This window comes from Dryobates pubescens, chromosome 11, assembly GCF_014839835.1.
Source record: "Dryobates pubescens isolate bDryPub1 chromosome 11, bDryPub1.pri, whole genome shotgun sequence".
Classification (NCBI taxonomy): domain Eukaryota; kingdom Metazoa; phylum Chordata; class Aves; order Piciformes; family Picidae; genus Dryobates; species Dryobates pubescens.
In genome coordinates this window covers 16,988,225-17,015,340 of record NC_071622.1, presented here as the reverse complement: position 1 = coordinate 17,015,340, position 27,116 = coordinate 16,988,225, and positions in this window count along the sequence as shown.

Here is a 27,116-nt window from a genome sequence, read left to right as displayed (position 1 = left end):
TGATCCCAGCCAAATTGTTTTCACCATTTTTACCGATGTTGGTTAAGAACTAATTCTTGTTCTTAGAACCAACTCTGTTAGGTACTGAGCATCCTTGACTCAGACTTTACACTGCTTACCCTGGTGTTTGAAAATGTTCAAGACTTTCCAAGACATGCTTAACATTGACTTTTAGTTATAAAATAATATGAAATTATATCATATATATAGGTCTGTTTGGGACTGGGATGAAGCAGAAAGAATATGCTCAGATGAGCACAGCTACTTCTCAGGTACTTCTGTCCCTTTCTGAGGTAAAAAACTATTATTTAAAATTAGCTTTGAAATTTAAGCTGAAGTGTTTTTTTGTGCAGCTGAAGGAAAAGTCTAAAAGCCTTAACCTTAGGCTAAGACTAGGTATGGGTTGTTATGCTGCAGCAACTCCATCACTGCAGTTATATGACTCTACCCATACAACTTTAATATGATGGTTCAATTAATAAAATTTTAAAACAAATAAAAGCTTCTTAGGAAATATTTCATTAATACAAACTATTGAGGTAAAATTGTACATTCCTTATTGAATGATCCTGCATTCCTTGACCATCTAAAACTTTTGCCAAAGATAAATAAAAGTTAGTGTTGAACTGTTAGCTTGTCTGCACTTGAAAGTTACTTTGTATTAAGGCAAAGAATTACTTTTAAGTGCAGCAGCAAATCTGGAATAATTCCAAACATAGACAAGTCATACACAGCCCAGTCTTGGAAGGTGCCATGGGCTATGAACTCAAAACTGATGCTACATAGCCAGTTCAAATAACAGATTCTTAATGATTTTGGATTTTAACAAAACCCTCCGGTATGACGAATGATCCCTTTGTGCCTCCCATTCTCAATTGCATGCTTTGCGCAGGCTCCCCTATACCCAGCACTCCTTTTACTGACTGATATACCCCTTACCCTCCTTCCAACATTTTTCTGATAAGATGTTTATAGGCACTCAACCTAACAAGTGCAAACACAACAGACCAGAAGAGGGAGGGGAGAAAGAGAGATTGTATGAGAGAAGGGAAAAAAATCAACAAAGATCAAAAAGCAAAAATGTGAAACTAGCATACCTTCAATGCTCAATCACTTCTTTCTGGCCGGATCCAATTCCTCATACTGAATGCTGTCTTTTTAGAGACCAATCAAAAATCTAATCAAATAGGCAAAAGTCAATAGATGACTTTAAACTCCTCAGTTCTGGACAATTCCCTTTACATTTGATCATAACACACCTAGAACTTAGTAATGTAAAATAGAAAAAGTTTAATAAATAACATATATACATACTTTCAGATTCAAGCCCACATATTAAAAAACTCATATTCACTTCTGTTATTACTTAAAATATAGAATTATAGATATAACTAAAATTACACATGGTTTGCAGGATCAGGTCCCAAAATGCTGTGTTCTGTTTTGAACTTTACACTGCATGTTTGTGGTTTCAAGATCATATTATGGGTGGAATTCTTTGCAGCCGAGATGAAAATATCACAGGCTAAAATCTTCTCATGTATACAATGCCCTAATAACTTTACTATTGTCGTTTATATTACATTCACTGTATGCCAAATGTTTTACTGGAAAACATCAACATAAAGTTGCTGCGATTAGTAAAGGTAAGTGAAAGGAATGCAAGACAAAATAATCAAGTATTGAAGTTTGACATGATGTATTAATTATGTGGCTGAGATATTTTCTTTTAGCCATTTTGTTCTTTTGTTGATTTGGTTTTCTCCATTACTTGCCTTCCCAATCTGATTTGATGGCAAAGACAGGATCCACTGGGTCATGATATAGAAATGAAAAGTGATTCAAATTCAGCCTGCCTCACACATAAAGCTGAGCCAAAAATCAAGCAGCTAGATAGTCATCATATTTCATAAATTAAAATTCACCCAGCACAGTAAAAAATACCAAAAATAAGACTGCTTAAGCCATATTTCTATCCCAAATAATTGGCTAGATATTGGAATTACAATAACCTGTGCCAGGGAATGTGACCTATCAATCTTAGATGTCTTCCACTGAGTCTGAGTGGAGATGTAAGACAAGTGCAGATTTAGATTGGACATTAGGAAGAAGTTCTTCAGTGTAAGAATGATGGAACGCTGGAATAGGTTGCCCAGGGAAATGGTGGAGGCTCCTGGACACATTCAAGGTCAGGCTTAGTGGGGCTCTGAGCAACCTGATCTATTTGGGGATGTCCCTGCTTACTGCGTGGGGAGTTAGACTCTAAGGGTCCCTTACAACCCAGTGCACTCCACGATTCTATATAATATTTGAACAGTTTACACTTAAATTTGACACCTTTTTTTATTTCTTAAATACTTTCATGGCATACATTGATTCATAAAGTATCAATTATTTAGGGTAGATGTGTGTGAATTGCTATCAAAATCCATTCTTCGTCGCCATTCACACATTAAAAAAGCCAAATGCAAGCATCCTTTTGAGCATACACAAAAGATTGTGACAGGTCTTGAGAAAAGAGAGGGGAAAAAAACAACCCAACCTCCTATCTGTTCCTTTGCCAAAGCCTGAGAGAAAAAAAAATTGGTCTGTCCAATTCCTGGGTCTCTTGATTTACCTAGCAAGAATGGAGCTTTTGAAGAAAGACAGAAATCCACACAGTTAAGTTGAAAGCAGCTTAAAGCACCTTGAAACAAATTGACTGAATCTACCAATCATAGCACAGATACAAAGACAAAAACTGTTAAGCATCAGTTCACAAGCAGTCTGGAGTATATTTCATGAGCTGTATCTTCATTCATTTGCCTCACTAAGGGCCCAAACACAAGCCCTGGTAATTCTCACAGCTGTTTCTTGTAGCTTACCAACATTCCCTGCCTTGCACAATTTGGCAAGAACTAACTTTCTTTCTGAATTATTTTTTCCATGGACCTGGCAGCATCTAAGATGAAGGCGATAATGAGCTGAAGGACATCAGCAAACTAAGTACGTCAGAGCCAGTGCCCCCAGTGTTATCTTGTGGAAATTGCTTCAAAGCAGGGACAATCCAGGCCCTGCTATATCACAGGGCCGAGAACCTTTTGTGCAAAATAGGTTGCTTGAATTCACCATGTGTGAGCTGTACATCTGTTGAACCATCTAAAGTTTATCAGACAACAAAATTCCACACAGTGCTATTGAAAAGCATGGACAAAAAGAAACAATCAAAGGCAAGTTGTACTTTGAGGAGAGATCATAACTTTATGTACACAGTAGATATGTTATTTAGGTCTTTTTAATTTTGCTTTGGCCTTAAGGATTAATTTTATCTCAAGGAGTGGGAGTTCCATCTGTGCCAAAATATTTTTTCTGAGGTATTTGCAGGCTGGCACACTAGGTGTCTACTACAGCAATGTAGACCTGCAGGAAGTTTCAAAGCTCATACTGAAAAATCATGGTTTTAATACACTAGCTAAAATGTACTTAAAAAAAAAATCAACTTACAAAGACCAAAAAATTACTAACAAAGAAACAAGTATGTGCTTGCATCTTCTTTTCAATACTTTGTCTTGTTCAATTGCTCTTTGGGGGGAAGAGGAGGGCAAGGCAAGGAAGAAACCACAAACCATTTCTACATAATACACACTTTTTAAAACATGGAAGGATAACATTTACCTACTCCATAGAGTAAAGTGATACAACCAAGTACACAGACAGGAAAATCTATAAGCCAGAGCTCTTTGCTATCTCACAGATAAAGAAAAAAACATTTTTTTGTGCTACTTAGGTATCTATATATTTAGACATTTTGAAGATATTTTGATATCAAGAGGCAACAGAAGCAGAATAGTTAACTACACTGAAAATTGTTCCTAATGTGTGAGCCACAAAACTATCACCATGAGGGTGAGAAAGGCCTCGTGTTAAAGAACATTGGCTGGCCTCCATCTGTCTCATCCTGTTTCTCCCATGAAACAGTCAAACCACTTTGTCAATGAACAGTAATTAATTCCAGAAGGAATAGGGAATACAAGAACAGATTATCATAATCATTTTTTAAAACAACAAGAGGTTTTAATGATCAAACTGCAGGTATCTCTCTATTAGCAACTAATGCAGTAAAATAGGAATGAGTCTACAGGAGAAGACCAAACCTACTGTCTGCTGTCTACACTACACATAGTTTATTGGACGTCATTTCCAACCAACTCCAGTGTGGACTGCATGTCAGGTCCTGGGTCACCATTTAATATTGCTCATAATGAATCTCATTTCTGTACTCTGAGATTGCAAACACTTTTGAGAACCAAAGCCCTGTATGTGGGAATGACCAGGAGGTTCATTTCCAAAGCCCACTCCTGATCCAACCTAAAATGCTTAAGTAGGCATATCCCAAATACCTCACAGGACACCATTCAGTCAAACTGTTCTACAGGGGCCAACATGGGCCAAAGAAACATACAGACAAGATACTGCAGGACACTGACAGCACTAACGCTGCCTGGCAAGTAGATGCATCTGGGCCACGAGGATGATCAGAGGGCTGGAGCACCTCTCCTATGAGGACAGACTGAAAGAGTTGGGGCTGTTCAGTCTGGAGAAGAGAAGGCTCCGAGGTGACCTAATTGTGGCCTTCCAGTATCTGAAGGGGGCCTACAAGAAGGCTGGGGAGGGACTTCTCAGGATATCAGGTAGTGATAGGACTAGGGAGAATGGAATGAAGCTGGAGGTGGGGAGATTCAGGCTGGACATGAGGAAGAAGTTCTTCACTGTGAGAGTGGTGAAGCCCTGGAATGGGTTGTCCAGGGAGGTGGTTAAGGCCCCATCCCTGGAGGTGTTTAAGACCAGGCTGGATGAGGCTCTGGCCAGCCTGATCTAGTGTGGGGTGTCCCTGCCCATGGCAGGGGGCTTGGAACTAGATGGTCCTTGTGGTCCCTTCCAACCCTGCCTGATACTATGATACTACTCTAAGATGTTCACACTCCAAGTGAATTCCAATTCACAAAATGAAACATAGATCATGCACTGCTCGGCTCTTGTTTATTCCTATTTTGACTTCATGTGGTGTCTAGGCTTTGTACCAGCTCTGCTAAGAGCTTTACTGAATGTCTGCAAAGGGCTTGCAGAACTCTCCCCAGTCCTCTTTCTCCTTTCAGACAAACACAAGTAACTGTTCCATTACACTTGGAACCTTACATATCTGTACGTGTATATGTGAGGCAAATACACCAGAGGAGATACTGTATTGTACTTACCTTTATTTCTTAAATGCTTTTACTTCTTCAAGGTAAAACTATTCAACCACTGTCTTATTTCATTGTATGGGATGGAATTCAGATCCCTGAAGAGAAAGAGATGAATTCTTTGGGTCCAAAGTTTCAGTGTTAGAAATATAAAAGGCAGCAAACTCTTTATAATGCAGAAGGGACAACAAAGGTGATTTCTTAAAAGCTACATAATAAATCTCACAGATATTAATGATAAACCAGACTTATTTAGCATGAGAACTCTTTTTTTCAACCAAGACCACAGTGGGTTCTCTGATGCAACATATTTTCTTTTACCTTTTCTGTAAAAAAGTGTGATGGCAGCAAAGGAAACCATCCACCCAGCAGAAAGGTTAAGTTAACATCTCTTAGGTCATGTCAGCAAAAGATAGACAAAATATATTACTAGGCTGTTCTCTTTTATAACTACAAGAAATGCAGTTAATGTTTGAGAATGATTCCTATCCTAAGCAGTAAAACTGAAGCCCATGTTGGGGTTTGCATATTTTTTGAATTTCTGTGGGTAGGAAAACGTCAAAGCCAACATATTCGGCAGTTTAGTTGAAAGTTCTTGTTCTACATGTGTATTTTGAAATATGGGTTTGCTGTACTACTTAAAACTTAGTCCTGGGTAACTATTAGCATTTTATTAACAATGCTTATATGTACTTTTTTTATTGTACCTATATACATCTCTCAGAGGGACATAAGCTGGAGACCGCTCTTGGCTCTTACCTGTTTTCCCCATGCAGCCTCACACATGTGGTTAACAGCTGTGGAACTTGTAAAACTGTCTTTCCACACTGCACATGCTGTTGATTTTAATATGCTTACACATTATGTACGAAGCAAGTCCTGAAGAAAAGAAATGCACTGACTGTTTTTTACTTATTTTCACAAATATTTGGTTTCCTGCTTAAATTATTTCAACAAAATACTAGTATGTAATTATTCCAAATTGCAGATTTAGCAGTTCTTACCATGAGCAAGCCCTTTAATCACCTCCACTATGGCAAAGAATCAAATACTGTCAAAAGTGACTCTGTAAAGCAACTGTTACTATGGTATTGTGATGCTATAAAATATAGAAATAAAAATGTAAATCGTTACTTAGATATACATTTTTCTCTAGAGTGCTATAAGCAAAAACTGAAAACAGCTGACACTGACTCACCCTTCTAGATAATAAATATTGCTAATAAGAATCTGATGTGTTAAAGGGTGGGAAGAAGCTCTAGAGACTATCACTCCCCTTGTTAATATTCTACCACCAAATTAAAGAAAGGTGGGGTGACTTCCCCGTTTCTGGTGAGAGCTTAGTTTTCTGAATGTAGCTAAATCAAGCCCCACAGAGATATCTTATCTGCAAGGCTCATGGAAAATATCTCAAGAGCAAATGGTTAGCATTTGGAATGGACCACACTGCATGAAGTAACAGTTATTTCATAAGAGATTTCCCATGGTAGATATTCCCCAACTACAAGGTCTTCATTCCCACACTGACCACAGATGATATTATGTGAACGCTGTGTTATATTGTTAATACACTTAAGGCCACTTTGAGCAACAAAGTTACATATAGCCAAGCACAATTTAAGGATATTTCATTTATTGGATATTATTTTTAAAAAGAAATAAGATCCATTTAAATAAGGAACACCTCTCTCTGCTCTTCCATCAGCTAACAAATACAGATATCACACACTAGAAAGGAAAGCATTATACAAGCTTGCTGTTAATTGGCCTGTGTAAATGTAAAATGTAAATACCCCCTTTTCTGCTTTCTTATAGTCCTTGTAATATGTTCAAAAGAATAATCATTCTTTTGATAACTTCCAGAATTATTTGTAATACATTAATTAGGTTTTGGCCAACTCTAAACTGTATCACTTGGAGTAGCATGTGTGAAAAGAGCAGCAATGAATCGCACATGCAGGTATGCTGCAGGCCTTCCACACTTATCTGCCCTGTGTGTTTTCTGCATACACTAAAACTGGTCAGGTTAGACTGAAGTATTTTTCCTTTCAATTTGGTTAGGCTGCACCTCGAGTACTGTGTCCAGTTCTGGGCCCCTCAGTTTAGGAAGGATGTTGACTTGCTGGAACGAGTCCAGAGAAGAGCAGCAAAGTTGGTGAGGGGTTTGGAACATAAGCCCTACGAGGAGAGGCTGAGGGAGCTGGGGTTGCTTAGCCTGGAGAAGAGGAGACTCAGGGGTGACCTTATTACTCTCTACAACTACCTGAAGGGAGGTTGTCGACAGACGGATGTTGGTCTCTTCTCCCAGGCAGCCAGTACCAGAACAAGAGGACACAGTCTCAGGCTGCACCAGGGAAGGTTTAGGTTGGATGTTAGGAAAAAGTTCTATACAGAGAGAGTGATTGCCCATTGGAATGGGCTGCCTGGGGAGGTGGTGGAGTCGCCGTCATTGGAGATGTTCAGGAGAAGACTTGATGGGGTGCTTGGTGCCATGGGTTAGTTGTTTAGGTGGGTTGGATTGGTTGAGGGGTTGGACACAATGATCTTGAAGGTCTCTTCCAACCTGGTTTATTCTATGCATTCTATGTATTCTATGTAATTTAATCCAATTTATGGATCTAGCTTAAACAATTGTCAGCTAATTTGAGAAATTTTACAAAACACTTTCACTGTATCTAGTTACATTGCTCTCTCCCTTTTCTGTATGCTACGTGTTAAAAATAAATTATAAAATAACAAAAAAAAAAAAAGAAAAAAAAAAAACCCACACATGAAAAACAAAGTGGTTATACTTTACTACTTTTAGTATTTAGTATTCTTTGTGCCAGAAGAGTGTAGAGATCATTGTGGTACTTTAATTTATGGTTTCATATTATCACAGTATCACAGTATCACCAAGGTTGGAAGAGACTTCAAAGATCATTGAGTCCAACCTGTCACCACAGACCTCATGACTAGACCACGGCACCAAGTGCCACGTCCAATCCCCTCTTGAACACCTCCAGGGATGGTGACTCCACCCCTCCCTGGGCAGCCCATTCCAATGGCTAATGACTCTCTCAACAAAGAACTTTCTCCTCACCTCGAGCCTAAACTTTGCCTGGTGCAGCTTGAGACTGTGTCCTCTTGTTCTGGTGCTGGTTGCCTGGGAGAAGAGACCAACCCCTTCCTGGCTACAACCACCCTTCAGGTAGTTGTAGAGAGCAATGAGGTCTCCCCTGAGCCTCCTCTTCTCCAGGCTAAGCAATCCCAGCTCCCTCAGCCTTTCCTCATAGGGCTTGTGCTCAAGGCCTCTCACCAGCCTTGCTGCCCTTCTCATCTTTGCCAGTGAAATTTTTAGGAAGCTTTATCCATAGTGCACATTTTTGTCAAACCCCAGTTCAATCACTTACTGATATGTTTACCAATAAGTTAGTAAGTTGTTTCTCTCAGAGTTAATGAAATTGCTTGAGTATCTAAGTTGTGATGACTAAAGCTGTAATGAGGTCATCTGTCTGGAGAGATGCAAGTTGGAACCCCTCACCATTTCAGTTTAGATGAGCTGAGATCTCCTAGTGGTGCTAGTAAACAAATAGTAGCCAAAGACCAAGATTCAGACAAAGATGAGACTCAGGCCAAAATAAATAAAGAAAAATGTACATATGATTTTGTAGGATGCTGCATTTTTTTCCTTCTAGAATACTGCATTACCTATCCAGGGCCCCATTCTATATGGTCTGCTTACTGAGAAAATTCATGTATTATTTGACACAAGTAAGAGTGACAGAGTCAGGGCACTTCAGATTAAAGAGCTTCTGAACTTTAGCATTTAGACATATGTTCACCAGATAATTTGCTCTCCCAAAAGTTAGGGGTATTTCTGTTATCACAGTACTTGTCCTGTAGTTAAGCCATTGTTGGTACAGAGGAGAGAGTCTGGACTTCTGCTGTAAGGATTATCCACATAGTTGCTATAAGAGATACCAGAACCAGTTTCTTTAAGCATACGGAGAATGGCTTTTTTTTTCCAGCAGAGATCTGGGAGAAGGGGAGGAGGGAAGGATTACAGAGATCCTTCAGCCAAGAATGTAACTTCCAATAATGCCTTACAGATGTCAAGAGTAATGTTCTAGGATCTTCCTATTAGTCCAAAGCTATTATTTGTAATACATGCAGAATAAAAGCCCCTTGCATAAGACTGCAAACAAACTTCTAGACTGAACTAGTTGTGGCTCTGCCAACTTCAGCCCTGAGGGCAGGGAGGGGCAAAGGGGGTAAAAGGGGCCTAATTTTGTAGCAACACACTCTGGATTTTTGTAGTATCATATTCAGGTTTTATTATGATTTTGCCATTACTTTACAGATGGGATGTCTCTGCTGTTGTAGATTCCAAATCACTGCCACAAAACTATGGACAATGCCAGTGATAAGGCAAGTAAACCCAGCATTATATGAGAGATACTTGAATTCAGACATGCAACAGTAATGAGAAAAGATGGGAGTTTTCACTTTAAATGTACCAAAAGTACTGCCAAAAGGAGAACAAAAAAGCATCCACGCTGGGCAGCTCATATACAGAGAGGAGAGTTGAAGTGCATCCAGATTCCACTGTAAATAGCATAACACATGATTAATCATTTTTCAGCCGTAAGTATTAAGATGCTGTAAAGCACTTTTGAGGTTTCAATTTCAGAGATGCTGTTTAATAGAAATTATTTCTATACATTAAAATCAACATTTGATCTTAACATATCTTTGGTATAAAGCAGGGGCACATTGGAGATGACATATGTCTCTTATGCAAGAAAATTTTATACAGCATGTGTCACCATAGGAGAGATTTAGCACCACATGCACTTCAGGATGAACAAGAGACAATTTGATCGCATCAGCCAGATTTTTGTTAGGATGTCAATCAGCTTTCTTTACCTAGAATTTACCTGGAAGCATCAACTGTGACTGTCAGCAAGGTTTGCCGAGAAGGGAACGCACAAGGAAATAAAAGGCACATCTCCCCATAGTGGAGGTTAGTAGAAGGTGGCCCAATGCTCCCTTTTCACAGTCCTAAGCAGTCACTATGGCAAGATATATCTGGCAGTGCCCTGCCTCTGTGGAGGACATCCTGGCAGGAGGAGTGGAAGTTCCTGCTCCTCAGCAGCTATATAGGAGTCATCAGGGCAAGCTACATGAATGTCTTCAAAACTGCAGCAGCACATCTTAACACTTGGTGCTTCTCTAAGCTTGTGCAATGTAAAAGGTTGAGCTGGACTTCTTCCATCTTGTACAACCTAGGAAACTACTCTCTTTGCATACACACCTATTCCCCCTAAGACTAGTAGATGTCAGGGCACTGTGAGGACTGTGACATCATGGGGAATGTACTGCCATCAGAATGGAGGGATAATAATCGTGCTGGATCAGGCCTGTGGTTCAGCTGGTGCAGAGTTTTGTTCTTGGCCACAGCTGTGTCATAAAACTTCAAGAGTTTTGCAAAAGGTAGTTAGGTCACATCACATCAGCCTCAGGTAAAGATTCTTCTAGACCCCATAAGTCAGTGGTGTAAGAATTTCAGGTTTGTGAGTATCTTAATCCTTATGTTTTGCAACCATTAATGCATGTACTACAAAGTGTTCACAGAATATCTTAAATATCCTGGGAGACTACTCTTCAGCTCCTCAATCTAAGTATTCAATTGCCTATAAATAAAGAGCTTCAGAACTGTTACTATAGAATTTTACACAGCTTTAAAATTGACATGCAATATGAAACACTAAATCACATTTTGATTTGTTTGTATTTTCATAGGCCATAATTTCTAATAAATATAGAAGGAACAAGATAGAAACCTCCATTACAGTTAACAATACCAATAGTTCTAATAAAAAAATCAGTAACTGTGTAAACATTATATGTATGGATCTACACATGTATAATATTTATATCTAAGCAGTTATGTTAGGGTTACACAGAATGAAAGGAAGAATGCTTGCCATACTACAGAAATAACAGCTGTCTCTGTTCTGTGGCTGCCACGAAGGAAAAATAATCTTTGCAAAAATGCAAACAAACAAAAAAAATCTACCTCCCTTCCAGCAATCTGTAAATTAGGTTGCAACTGCAATTCAACAAAATATATTTCTTAAAGGCCAGTAAATTATGTATTATTTTACTATAAAACTATGTGAACAGCCAGCCCAAGATTTTAGCTTGATGAAGACTGATACCTTCATCTCTGATTAACTTCATTTCATTTTAGATATAATTCTAAAATAAATAGTTTTATATTCCTAAACTGACATTTCTCTCTGTTTCAATAGTTCTCCTAGAAGAGGAAACAACACAGCAGGACCTGAGATAAAGTAAGATGTTTGGTTAATTAAAAAAGGTTTAATAAAGTAGGTTTTACTGTGTTAAATCTACCCAGGAGTTATTTCTTCTTTAGTGGATACAAATATATACTTTTTAATTATTCAGTTTTAATTCTTGATTAGTGAAGCCAGGAGCTGTGGTGCCTCATGAGAGCTGTAAGAAATCCTAGGTTTGTTCCCGCTCTTTTTAGCTTTACCAGCAGCTGAAGTGGACTGCATTTTCCCCTTGACATCTCTACTGTACTGCAAACAATCCTCTTTGTGTTCTTTTATCCTTTCAAAGATATTTTTATAATGAAGTTAAGAAAAAATAAATTCCTTCTTGATACAGGGATATAGTTTTTGAGATTATTGATTATTTTTAATGATACTTACATTTATTAATTGGACTAATAAAATACTTCAAGAAATACAGATAATTTAACCCTTCCACTGAATTACAGAGCTATTTCCTATTTTAGGTCTAAACCTTCAACACTTAAGTTTTACAATACAGCCGTAATTTTATCTACCACTCACACAGCACAAGAACCTACACAAATAACTAAAAAACATGCAATATACCTCTTTTTTTTACACATTTTACACACTGTATTCACAATGGTAAGCATGCAAATTACAATGGGATTTGGTCCCCTGCAAACAGCAAGTTTTACAAATAGTGAATGCTGAAAGGTCACACTGTGAATCAGTAGCATCATTTCTCCATGTTCAGAATATTCCTGTTCCAATATTACAGTGGATTTACGTCTGCAGGAATCACCTGGAAAAGGTATAGGAAGAAGTGAAAACAAGTTGCACAGTTTTTGTTACTCAGAGGCAGAAAAGCTGTCCAGAACAATTTGCTCTTAATGGCTGTTTTAGCTCAAAAGAAGCCCTGAAGTGAAGAATAAACAAACTGTCACAGGAACAGAGAGTAAGTCTCTTAAGATCAGGGTTAAGGTTCATTGGTACAGTTGCTCTAAGGCAAAACATTACTGCATCTTAGATTAATCTTGGCATGTAGATAAATATAAAGGTACAGCAGTAATGCACATGTAGTGCCTTTTTTGTAACCCTTGCACATGCAATACAGACAAATGCATGACACAAAATGTAGTGCCTTGTGAAAATAAAACAGGAATCCTAAGTATGTTGAAACAGAGGGTTAGAAATTCAGAAAACTGGGTAATAATAAATGTTAGATAAATATGCTCTGCTGTTGCAGTCTTACAGAAATTGTATTACCCTTGATTAAGCTAAAACACAGACTCCAGCCATCTCAAAACAAACACAAACAAACCCCACCACCAAAAGACAGGTTTTCTATCTACAACTTGCCTTCAGCTTCTTTCTCCTCTTTAAAGCCTCAACATTTTTTTTGTTCGTTTTAAAAGATTATTTTAATGTATTTCAACCCTTCCATTAAGACAAAACAAACAAACAAATCTCACCAAGACAAAACAAACAAACAAATCTCACCAAACCAACCAACCAACCAAAAAAAACCCAACAAACAAACAACCACCAAATATGCACAGTGCAATTCCCTGATGGAGAAACAAGTGCAGGATTCAGAGAATCAGACATAGAATATTCTGCACACACCCTGTGGAGAAATTAGTCCTCTGTTTTTATTTAAATATTGTTAGATCATCTTACTGAACAGATGCTCAATTTAACGTCAGTTAAAAGAAAGGTGTACCCTTTACCTTCTCTCCGGTCATTATTCATTGTACGTGAGTACCAGAATTTGGAATTTAGACATATCTCTCTCACACTCAGAGACATCCCTCTCCATTTATTCCCTTGCCCATTCCAGCTAAAGACATTTCAGCTTTCAGAGCTAGGTCAGAAGTATCAGCACACAGGCTGCAGTCTTGAGTAGTCTGTGCTCCTTTGCCACCTTCAAAGATGCCCCTGTATCAATTGCTGAGCCCCGGGCAGTGGCCACAGACATGCAGAAGCTGGGACAGTCTTATTTGCAAGAGTGGGAATTAGCAAGGACCTCTCATCTCCCATGTGAGGTTCCTCGTTCCCACACTGTGGGCTGTAGTTTTAGTTAACACAACACCTCACCCTGTGCAAAAGTCACATAGCGTCACACTGATACAGTGACAAAGGTTTCCAGCTTAGTGAAGAACTGTTTCTACTGCAAGAACAGAGCTGTATAGAGCTGTACATCCACAGTACTTATCCTCCCTTATTTGCAAAACATAGCTGGGGTAAGAGGATAAAGGGAGAGAAGCCATTCTTCCAATAGCAAGCGTCTACCTCCCAGTGGAGCATTCTTATTTCTCCTCCCTAATAAATAATGCTGGCCAGCAATTTTTGTTACAGCAAGAGTAGTAACAGTCTATCAGATTTCTGGGCAGGGCAAACTCCCAAGGACTGTGCTGGTCACTTAATAAGCCTTTCCATTTGCTGATGCACTGCTTCACTGGCTTCTCGGCACAGAGAGGTAGAATATTCCCACTGGCCTCAAATGTTAGCTCTGTTTTCCATTATGATACTTTAGCAACTGCTATACTCTCCAGGACTTCTCTGGCCTGCAACAAACTAAGAACCAGCTCTGGTAACAGAGATTCTTGCAGGCTAAATTCTAACATTATTAAACTGTTCTTAATAGAGTGTGCCTGCAGAGACTAATAGCAAGAGCTGCTACTGATACGCATGTAGGGAGGAGTGTTCAGTGATGGAGGAAAGTCAAGCAGGCCTTGAATGAGTTTTCCACAGAAGTGAAAGCAGAATAGACAGGCAGAAATGGCAGGGCATGCTACTTGCAGAAGAATCAAATCTAAGAATCAGGACCTCATGCTCATGAAATCATTGTGTAGCCTGGGACCAAGAGTCTGCATGCACTTTCTTAGCACTTTCGCTACCAGTGCCACTGCTTTGAAGCACCAGCATTAAAATGCTCAGCTTCAAGCCACTTAATGCAAGCAGTTACAGGAACTGCTTAAGTCTGGGGATGGTCAAGAAGTGGAAGGGTTCTTCACATAGCCATTACCAATAGACTGACCTTCAATAATCTTATTTGTGACTCATATAATTCTGTATATTTTAGATGTTTTGTGCACACAAACATACAGATCAATTTACACTGCCCGTGAGTTATTTTCTCTGTATATGAAGAAGCAGCTTAGTAGGCTTTAAATGGCTTGACTTTGAATAGTTAATGACTTGGGCTGGTTTTAAAATAGGTTGTGACATGAATTCTGCACACACCAAAGTGCCAAGGAACAGATTACTAAGCTTTAAAAAAGTTGCAAAATGTAAAAACCATGTAACTTAACCTGGTCAGCTAACATTTAAAAGTCTCACTAAACCTAGAATCCAATAAAGCCTGTGACAGCTTAACTCATGGTTGTATATTAAAATCTAATTACAAATTGACTTAAATTGTTCAGTCCATTATACTCCCCTCTCAGAAATTCACATCCTATGTTACTTGGATGTGGGTATGCAGGGTGTTTCTTAATTGCCCACTTGCCTTGATCCAGGTCCAGGAACAAAGGGACTCTCTGGCTGCCCACACTAGTGCTGTAAGCAAGCAGGCTCCCAGAAATATCCCATGTGAAAACAACTCTGGGTCTACAGGTGCTGGCTTTGTTGCCTCAGTCTAATTAATGGCTCTGACCACACTGTTATCCCAATGGGTTTTTGTCACCAGCATCAGCATTCACTCAGCTAAGCAAAATCACCCTCTCAGCGTTGTCAAACATTTACAGCCTGGCCCTCTGATGTTAAAGAAGTACCACTTACTGAGCAATGGCAACAGCAAGAAAGACTCTCTCAAAATCCATATAGTGACACATGGTTATCAGCAGTGTCACCAGAGGCAAGGTTTTAAGCAAACAGGCAGCTAATCTTCTAAAGGCACTGGAACTCACCTTTCCTGGATTTAATATACTGGCATTCACAACTGTGAATCGAGCTAGGCCACAGTCTGCAAAAAATAAGGAATAACGTTCCCTTGGAGCTGATGGATCAGGTGTTTTTTCTGGTTAGAGGACCAAGTGGGAGCAGGTATGCCAATTTAGAGTTCAAAAGGCCTAATCTCTGAAAATTATCTATTATTTCTTATCTTCATGGATTTTGAGGAAACACATCATTAATCACTTTACAGACTCCATGGTATTAGCAAAGAGAACTGAACTGCCAACAGTAGTTTAAATTTATACATGTATTTATAAATTATCATTTGTAACATCCCTAACATAAATAAGCCTGTGATAGCAGCAGGTTAGCAGCATGGAGCAGTGGGAGTTGGCTGATCCTCCAGGGAATGTAAGCATGGAGCCAACAGGACAGTGGCCTTGCCAGCAAGGTCCCCAGAGCAGAGCAGGTCTGAAAACAGTAAGTAACATCAGCCAATAGTCCAGTAATCATCAGATGAGTTCATGGCGATGAGACAGATCCTAGGCCTAGTCAGGAAGCCAGTTGGGAGTCAGGACTAGTAGGGATATGACCAGGCATGGGCACAAGTGCCACAAAGCTCAGGCAAGGACCCAGGCCTTAGCCAAAAGGAAGAGATCCTGAGGTGGCCTCTCACAGTCCCTTCTCACACTGCTCTTTCCACAGCAGCCTCATCCAAGGCTACACAGCTGCACTGTGTCAGGGCTGGCCTCAAACACAGGCAGCCAAACCCAGTCCCAGGGAAGAAGTTGCTGCCCAGCATATGGTGCACTCAGATTCCTGGCAGTAAGGAGGTTGGGCTTGATGATCTTAGAGGTCTTTTTGGACAGAAACAATTCTATGATTATTAAGCTCCATGGTCTAGCTCCTGAACACCCCACTCTTTGCTCTCCCAGATGTGTAGAACAATGTGGACCTCACCATACTGAAGCTCCAGTTTCTCCACAGAATTGCACAGTGACTGCAGCATTCATACACCTGCCCTTGTCTTCCATGCCCTATGCCTTCTGCATTTCAAGGAAAAAACACTCTTCTGAATGCCACTGATTTCCCTAAACATCTATTCCACAACATAAATGACTCACTTGCAAGCCCAAGCAACCAATCCACTTCTGAAATGCAGATTTGAGCAAGTAAAGCTCAGAAACACATAGAGCAGGAAAAACCTTGGTTAGATGTGACAGGAGGCTAAAGTCACTGCCTCACAGGGCACAGCAAACTCTCCCAGACTCTCAGAATAGCTCCATGAATGAGGCATAAGATCTCTGAGCTAAGCCTCCAGAAGTTCTCAAGAGAAATAGCTACAACAGTATGGAAAGTGTGGGAATATGCTAATAGAATGCTTCCATCCTCAAAGCAGAAATTTCTGAACATTGGACTGACTGTTCCATACAGGCTTGCATCACAAAACACAGGAACACACTGAAGCAAGAACATGTTGGTGACCCTTTATATCTGCCTGGAGAGCAGATGCCATAAAGCAAGCAGATACAGCACTATGGGGTCTCCACAATATAGAGAGAAATATGCTTCCTTCTAATCTAGCCTGTGGTTGTAACGTACATTGCCACACTACTCTAAAGACCATGGGTCAAATTTTTGCTTCTCAGATGTCTCAGCAACATATACAACCTACAAATAACTACAATTTTTTAAAAAAATCAAAATAAACATCAAAATCCCAGCAGAGCAGTACAGACCAAATGTATCCACTCTCATATTGCCTGGCAGGGGTTCACTGGGGCTGAGGCTCCTCTGAATGCTCCAGTAATTCTGTTTATGGCAGCATAGAAGCTGCCACAATTTACTACTGCCCTCGCACTACAGTGGTTCCTTTGCCCTAGCTTACTAGCTTAACCTAGAAGTATGTTGATTTGGAACTACAATCTGATCTTTAAAAATCTTTCCTTAAAATTTAATAACTAACAGAACTGGCTTGCTTTGTTCTATCACACATTTGTAGTCAGTTTGAATTCTCTTGTCTGTATAAATGTCACAGAGTGTGAAAATGTCACACTGGTCATACACTGAACGTCTGAATAGTGGCATCATGCTTTCTGATGTTCTGAACAAGCAATCTGATCCTCAAAGTCAAGGCCAGAGCCACAGAACAGATGTATTTTCAATTACCTTGAAACAAACACAGTGAGCTTTCATCAGTTCAAAGCTGACATCTAGTGGCAGAAGATTGCAACAGCGTAAAACACGGAACACGATCAGGATAAACAGCAAGAATCTCCGAAGGGTACCTGGTGAATGATCGGTGAATGATCTGGGATTGGAAAGGCTCAAAGCTCATAAAAGTATGAATTTCACGCAGTTCTGCTGCGAGGGTAATAATCTCTTTCAGAGGGATCAGTCATACAGCTGGGGGATAGAACTCCTCAATCATCATCTCAAGCCCCGGCATTTCAAGCGTAACTTTAAGGCAATTTTATTAATGCTGAAATTCATTTCAGTCAGATCTGCTTTAAGTTAGCTTAGATCGTGAAGGGTATGAACACATAATAGCTTGCAACTGTGTTAGAGAAGTTCAAAAAGTTCTTAAGTCTCAGCTGAGTTACACTAATTAATAACATACACATCTTCTTACCCAGCTGCGATGGAGAGTCAATCCATCTTGCACAAAATCACCATTGAAGGGGATTTTAAATTTCAAATTATGCTGAAATAAACCATTCCTAAATCAGAAAAATATTGTTTTCTCAGGAAGTTGAACTAGAGTACTAACACTACTTTAACTAAATCAATTCAGTATGCATGCAAGTCTGTGGATGCATATCTACCACCCTCAGTTTCTCACATACCATAATGAAGAGATTGTCAGCATAGGGAGCATCCAAGCCTTTCAACATACATGAAAGTAGCACCCAGATTCTCTGGAGTATGGCAGCACTGCCATACTGTATCTGTATTCAAAAATTACTGCCACAAATTCTGTCCAAAATGCTATAAATTATATTATTTAACACATTTCATGTAACAGAAATTTGATCCCTAATTTATGACTTAACACTTGACTAGTGGACCCGCTAGAAAAGATCAAGTCTCTTCCTGACATATTCAAAGAGAGTATCCCATGAAGGAAAAGAAAAACCATGAAATTCACATTCAACACAGTGTTTTGGTTTTCCTGTTCTTTGCACGCTGGTTGGTTCTAGTAACCACAAATTTTATACATATTTAGTGCTGGCATCGACATCCTGGGGAATACAAAGATATATTGAACAACCCAGACATTTTCTCTTGGCAACCTATTTAAGTCTTTGGTTCTGAAAAGCATGCTGAGAATTTGGTTCTGCTGGCTTTACCCACCATGAAAAAGCCTCCTTTCCATGGCAGAGGAGAGAGCAATTTTTTATTTTTATTTTTTTTTCATTCTCTCTGTATGTCTAAAAGACATGGAAGGGGACAAAGAAATGATGAGTATTTGACCTCTTCAGAATAATGCATTAAAGTTCTATATAGGGAAGACCACAAACCAATCTTGCAGTAACTGAAGGGTTCTTTTCATGTTCAGTGTACAGAGAAATGGGGAATATTCACAGGACACCCCTCCCTTTCAAAGCAGAACACCCACCACAACCACATTCAGATGTGATCTCTGGAAGTGCAGAAGCAAGCTGGCCAACATGACTGGAGGCCTGAACAAACAGAAATCATTTTGAGGGGGGAACGTGAGTACAGAAAGAATGTAGAAGATCCAAAGAGTAAGCAGACATCTCTTACCAATCCAATGGGCAATATGGTCAGGAAGAAGCAAGCAGCTAGAGAGACATGTTTCAGGTGAGATGAAGTGCTAGAATTGAAAGCATGACAGAGGACACTGATTGTCCGCAGGCTGGCATGGACCAGGAGAGCAGCAGCAAGGATACAGGGACCATCTCACTGTCTGAATGTCAGCAGTAATTGACTCAATTGTATTGAAAGAGTCTAGAAATTTATTTTCAGGGGGAGAAATAGGTAGTTGCCAGCTCCATCAGCTAATGATGTCATATGGCCCAAATTCAGGATCCCTTGGTTGGACATTAGCTAAAGGCCAAGTTAATGGAGTGTGGGATTTCTCTAGTAAGTGAGACTACTCTAATGGGTGAGAAAGGCAGCAGTAAGCAGGAACAGCACAACTTTCTGGGATGGATGAATTTTTTCACTGTTGTTTCCTGTATGTGCCAAAGACTTGCCTGTTTAACTTTCCTGAGTACTTCACCATAAAGCCTTAGATTAACAGAGTTATAAGTAACTGGGAAAATGATACAATGAGTTGAATGAATAGCACAGGACAATGACACTTTGTTATCATTTACCCTGATGGAAACCTGAGTCAAATCACAGTGATATCTGAGAGCCCAATTTGGCCTCTAATTTAAAGCAGTAGTCATGAACTTAAAGCTCTACATCTTGCCCTGATGCAGAGCTGACTCCTGCAATCCCATTTTGTTTGTGTTACTCTGTTTCTCATGGGGTTTGAAGTATTTATTTGTATAGTTCTGTGTGTTGTCACGCAGTATTCACAGTGCGAAGCGTTGCTTTAAATGCTCACTGGGAGAAATACTTTGGGGAAATACCATTCCACACTTCAAATTTTTAAAAATATAAATAACATTAAACCCCAAAGTCATCACGTACAAGGTTTCACTTGTTCGCATTTCACATGTTGCAAGCTTGATTCAGCAGTCTTGGAGCAACAGCCAAAGTCACAAAGTAAGCATATATCACTGTGAGTTATTCACATATGCATCAAATTAATTCCACTATCTAAGGTAATTCTCTCTATGCATGATTACATCTAGAAAGTGCTAAAAGGTTAATGCAGGGTGAGGGAGAAGGAATAAAAGTATCAAGAATCAGATTTATAAACGGTCTTGCCTCACTTATCCCCATGTCTCCCTAAGATGGTATTTGCAGAACACAGCCTGCACAATTCTGCAAAATGTTTTCCTTTGTTGAACATTCTGTTCCAGACACAGAGATAATATTGCTGAAATGCAGTAATATGTGCAGCAGCACCTCAAGGGTTGTTCTTAAATTAATAAGAGGAAGTATAGTAGCTCAAACACCACGTCCTGAAATCCTATTCAGAACAGATCTAGGTGGGTACAATTCTGAGAACTGCTAAGGGAATGACTGCATCAGCACTTTCACCATTACACTGTCTCCAGGGAAGTACCCAAGCATTTCAGAAAAAGTACAATAGACAGGAAAGCTATAGATGGCTGTTGGCATCATAACAAAAATACCACCTCATATTACAAGGAAGGGATAGTGGAGGGTTCTTCTAGGATAGACATCTATGAAAATAAGGCTTCTTGTTTCCTTTTCCAGCTTAGTAGTTTAATGTTACAGAACAAGAGGACACAGTCTCAAGCTGCACCAGGGGAAGTTTAGGCTCGAGGTGAGGAGAAAGTTCTTCACTGAAAGAGTCATTCGCCATCGGAATGTGCTGCCCAGGGAGGTGGTGGAGTCACCATCCCTGGAGGTGTTCAAGAGGTACATGGTACATGCAAGGTTCTGCATCTGGGTTGGGGCAATCCCAGGCACCAGTATAGGCTGGGCAGGGACTGGCTTGAGAGCAGCCCTGAAGAAAATGACTTAGGGGTGCTGGTGGATGAGAAGCTCAACATGAGCCAGCAGTGTGTACTTGCAGCCCAGAAAGCAAATCACATCCTGGGCTGCATCAAGAGAAGCATAGCCAGCAGGTCGAGGGAGGTGATTCTCCTCCTCTGCTCTGGTGAGACCCCACCTGGAGTACTGTGTCCAGTTCTAAAGCCCCTATTACAGGAAGGATCTGGAGATGCTGGAATGTGTCCAGAGAAGGGCCACGAGGATGATCAGAGGGCTGGAGCACCACTCCTATGAGGACAGACTGAGGGAGTTGGGGCTATTTAGTCTGGAGAAGAGAAGGCTCCAAGGAGACATAATTGTGGCCTTCCAGTATCTGAAGGGGGCCTAAAAGAAAGCTGGTGAGGGACTTTTTAGGGTGTGAGGTAACGATAGGACTAGGGGGAATGGAAAAAAACAACTAGAAATGGGTAGATTCAGGTTGGATGTTAGGAAGAAGTTCTTCACCATAAGGGTGGTGAGACACTAGAACAGGTTGCCCAGGGAATTGGTGGAAGCCCCATCCCTGGAAGTGTTTAAGGCCAGGCTGGGTCTGGCTCTGAGCAACCTAATCTAGTGTGAGGGGTCCTTGCCTATGGCAGGCAGGTTGAAACTAGATGATCCTTGAAGTCCCTTCCAACTCTAACAATTCTACAATTCTATGATTCTATCACTTTATCAGTGTGCTGCAGTTGTTTGGGAAGGAAGTCCTATTGGAGGCAAGAGTTCCTCTAGATACCTGCTCATATTCTTCCATATGCTGTGCCACCCACCCATGATAATCCAGCCTCAGGGCAGATCTCTGAATGGCACACTGAAAGAGTTGTTCAACCCTTAAAATGGCTGAACCACATTCAGGGTTGCTAGCAATAGGACTGTGCTTGTTTCAGCATCTCAAGGATATTAAACAATGTTTAAATGTTCAGAATTCTCAAGCAGTACTGTAGTTAGACTGGAGGAGAAGGGGAAGGCGTCTCCCCCATAGATTTGCTCTCCAAGGAGAAAAGGGACAGGATGTAGTTAGTAACAGTCTCCAATAGATAGATTCAAATGTACATAGGTGAAGACAACACTGAGTACAAACACTTTGTTAGTCCTGTGACCTATAGGTCATATCATAACCCAGTGTTATATGGCACACCAAAGTGAAAACCTTAGTCGCTCTCGCAGGGGTGATAAGCAGCAACACAGGGACTATATACAGCAAGTGAGAGGCTACATAGCACAACTCTAAGGATGAGCACCACGAGACTTAAGAGCAAATAAATCAACATTAGTACCAGCAGCTGTTAAAGTAAGACAAAAAAATGCTTATAACAGATTTGTTTTAACGTGGTCTGGTAAGATCTGTTGTTATCTCAACCCTTCAAACATCGTGTTGAGTGCCAAAAGATCTGTAGTGGTTTGACCCTGGCCAGCAGCCAAGTGCTTCACAGCCATTCACTCCCCCTTCCTCACCCTAGGGAATCAACTGAGGCCCAGACCATTTCTGGCTAGCAACCCTAGAAAAGAATCCCAAAACTGGAAGAGAGAGACCCTGCCTCTCATCTAACATTCTTCTATATACTGGGCAAGACATTATATGATACAGAATATTCCACTGGCCAGTTTGGGTGCATTACTCTGGCTGTGCACCCCTCTAACTTCTGGGTCACCTGCACAGTAAGACATAGGAAGTTGAAAAATCCTTGATTTCTTAACCACAACTGAAAACATCTGTGTATTATCAGAATTTTTCCCATACCAAATCCCACACTGACTTCAAAACACAGCACAATCCCAGCCACTAAGAAGAAAAAATTATCTCAATCCCAGCTGAACCAAGGACACAGTATTCGTTTGGGCTTTTTTGTTTTGTTTTTCCCCAGAGAAACAGTCATTCAAGTGAAGCTGGTGCAATCACCAGGACATCTTCAAAGGGGGGGGTGGGGGCAGTGAGGAGGAGAGAGTGGGGCAGAGAGCAAGAAAAAGTATGTGGGTTGATCACTTGCATGATAAGAATCTAAGCAGGGTTGGAGTTTTTAACTGTACTGAGTGAACCAAAAGCTTAGTCAATAGCCAAAACTCAAAACAAACTAGCTAAATTCCAAGTCTTTGTAGTTTTAGTGACAATAACCAAGATTTATCAGGAAACACCCTGGTTCTCCTTTTTATGCTTCCATGCATTTACTAAACCATATTTGATTTTTAATTCAAGTAACAGGTAGAACAAATGAAGGTATGAATATTGTACAACCCTTAACCAGATACATTGTTTATGCATCCTCCTAATACCAAAACACAGCATGATCCACGATCACTAAAACATAAGCATTTCCATTGTTTTAAACTTAGTACTTCAAAGCTAGGATAAGAAAATCAAACTAAAAATTACCCAAGTAGAATCACTCATGTACTTGCACTCCTCCACCTTGTTTTATTGATTAGCTAGTGTGTAGTGGCATAAATAACTATCTGGTGTGTCTTAGCCCTTAGCAGCTGTTCCTATTTCATACTGATAACTACCCAACGAGAACCACTGATAGGGCAGGTTTTAGTTAGGGCTGCAGGCGTGTGACTGAGCTGGTTCTAGAACGCAAAACAAGTGAGAGAGTAAATTATAAAGACTCTTCCGGCTTTCTTTTAGAGCTCTGTTTTTCCTTCACCTCTCAGGAGGGGAGGAAGCGAGTTGTGGCTTTCCCTAAAACTAAGGTAAAAATGATGTCTGATCTGCTCTGAGGGTGGTAGTTCAGTTTTGAATTGCTCAAGGCTAGTAAGGATTGTTGGTTATGGTAGTAGCTGTAAGGTAGTGGATTCTCAAGATGTAATATTTATATGGCTTGTCTCTACAGCCAGTGTTTATTTGTTTGATGTATCCCAGGAGAGGTCCTAAAAATAATGTGATGCAGTTTTATGGTTTTCTGTAAGGGGATAGCTGTCCTTCTGAAGGAAGATATTATGCTACTTGGAGTAAGAAGGGTGTGCTCTGTTCTGGGTGGCCTCAATACACAAACCTAAGGGGGATTTCAGTATTCTTTATAAAATTTCAATATGATAATTAACTATCAGCTAACCTAAATTTGTTTTAAAAGCCTTGAGGAGTCAAACGTTCTTTGTGTGTAAAATCTGGTAGCCTGCATGCTTCTGTTCTAGTATGTGTTGTGTTTCTCTGAGTTGCTGTTCCTGGCTAGTAGGATGGATGCAGGTACTATGCTGCCAGCTATAATGTTGACTGAAACTGAGGTGAAATAGCTGCCTTTTCAGCAGGCTAACTTGTGCATGGTTTTATAGAGCTATTGGTGATAGCAAATAACCTTTCCTTTAAAAAAAAAAGTTCTCACAAGGTACCGTATTTGGCTAAAAGCTTTGTCTTCTAGCAATATCAGCCATCAAAGCTGTTTGTTTTTAACTCTTCAACAAAAAATCATGCCTTTATAAGATTAGCTAAAAACTTTAAACTGAGCTTTAAGGAAACATTCAAGGCTTTTTTTTTGAGACTGCTTGAACTTTGGGACCTGCCTCAGCAGCTCAAGGGCACATGGGGCTGGGAAGGGGTACTTTGAAACATATCAAACAATCTAGCTGGCTGGAATCACTTTTTGCTTTAGTATAGAAATTTGGGTTTTATTTTAAGCTACAGAAGAGTGCTATGTGACTAGGGTGAAGGGAAGGAGGAGGTAGTAAAGCAGGGATTAACCAAAACATAAACCCTTGTCTCTTCTTGAGAAGATGCAATCTTAGCTCTTCATTAGCATGGAAGTTAGTTTCTACATCATTAATTGAGTTTTTAAAAGCTAGGCATCTAGACCCAAGATGTGTTACGTACACAAAACTTCAGTCTCCTGGCTCTCTTGGGCACTCTTGATGTAAAGTTTTAGCTTTCTTCAAGGTCTGCTGTGCTAATTTAGAAAATATTCAAGAAACAAGATATTATCTTATGTTCTTATTTTAGTATTAAATGTTTATCTGCTTTTTATCATGGGATTTTTTTTTTAAGTTCAAACTATAGTCTTTCCCTTCCTGTCTTCAGTTTCTAGCTCTGTTCTTCAGCTGGGGAAGGTGACTTATTTGCATTTTATAACACACAATGTGATTTTTGGCAGAAAGAATTAGGGGGAAATGATAGTGTGGCCTAACACACAGAACATGACAGTCTTGTCTGGGTTATAGGGTTCTCAGAATTGCTGAACTGTTTTAGCTCGCCTAGTATTGATCAGTACCCACTGTGTGTTTGGATTTTTCCATTTTGAAATATATATGTTGATGAAAAGGTTAGCATTTAACATGATGTGTGGTGGTGCAAACTATGTGTACCCTTACTATCTAAGGTGTAATATACAAGGAGTCCAACTTAAAATTTTCAGCTTTTCTTGGCTTGTTTTAATTTCTCCTGTAAGTTCTTGCCAGTGCAAGAAATGCCATAAAGTAGTAGAAATTATTTATATTCAAAGGAGTTGTTCTTGGGATGGGATGCAGATATACATTGTTTGGGAGTGCATATTCCTTTAAATAGGGAAAAAAAATATTGGGGTGGAGAGCATGGAGGCTAACAGTTGTCTGTACTTCTTGTAATAACATCTTTGTGATGCTGGAAAGGATGAGGAGATAGCAGCTTTTGAAGCTACAATAACAGCTCACTACTTTTTCCCCACTCTTTTGTCAGAGCACACAAGACAACTCAATATTTGGCATTTACTTGGCCTTGTACACTGTTCAGCATAAAATTTTAAGTTCTGATAGTGTCTTGTTTTGGATACTACTGCCTGCTGGTGCGTCTCCATCTGAGTAAAAAACCTGCAAAGCCTGAGATTGTTGTAGTTGGTAATAAAAAGTAGGTTTGCATTAGCTTTCTGCTATTTTTCCAAGGCATGTAAAGTCTAAATGTGTGCAGCAAATTCTAGAAAACAAATGGGTGTTGCTCACACAGAAGGAGAGCAATATGGATGCCTTAACTTTGATCCAGCATTTGCAGAAGATGTGAGCTTGCACCTGGCTTGTGCCAGAAGGTAGGCAGAATGCACTGACTGGAAGGACAATACCATTCAGGTTGTTCTCAATAGCCCAGCTGCTTTGGTTCCCTCTGGACATCCCTATGGATGTCTCCAATTGAAACTACACGCTAGGTGGGCAAAAAGAGCACGTTAATCTGATACCTAGGAGAAAAGGAGTTGCTTCAAGACTGACAACCACAAAAATGCAATGTATTTTGTGCTATTTTGTTAGTCCATTAGCACCTGTGACAAAATGATATACAGGTAATGGGTTAAAACTGCTAATATTTCTGTAAGGAGGCAATTGGGACTTGAGTATTTTAAGGGCCCATCTGGAAGGAAAGAACAAGAACAGAGGCAGGGGGGAAGAGAGTGGAAATCATGGAGTCACTTCTGAATTAAAGACTATGTTCCCTGAAGCAGATTCCAGTACCTAGCACTGTATCCAACTAGCTTTGCAAAAGCAGGCAGCAGGGATATGCCTAACTTTAGCTTTAGCACAAGGCAGACTATCTTCTCTGTAAAATGCAAGCTGTTTTGCACATACTGTACTCTGGCAGTTGAATATCTTATTCCAGGAAAACTGGGTACCTTTTGGCTTTCTTGAAATTTGCTTTAGAGTAAGTTCATTTGGTCTCGTCAGAAGATACAGATAACAGAGGATGATTATTCTCCAATTCAAAATTACACTGTTTATTATTTATATGATGTGAAACTAGAAAGTCATGCCTAAACTATTTCATTTGCCCTGAAGTGAAATTGGCATTATGAAGAATAACAGTAGTTTTCACACCTGCTTTACTCTGGTACTCAAAGCAATCTGCCTTTGAACTATATTTATTACTAATGTAGTGTATTCATAGGTATGCTGGCACGTAGCCCAAAATTGTTCCTGCTATTAACAATTCCGATTTGATGTTTTTCTTAAATAACAAAAAAGGAAATTTTACACTGATGGTAGAACTCTGCCATGAAAGACCTCTGCATTCTGTAAGTGACTAGACTGAACACATGGGGGAGAAATCAGAACAGCTCTTTTAGTTTCAAGAGCTGTTTGAGATGAGGCACACTTTGAATGCTGA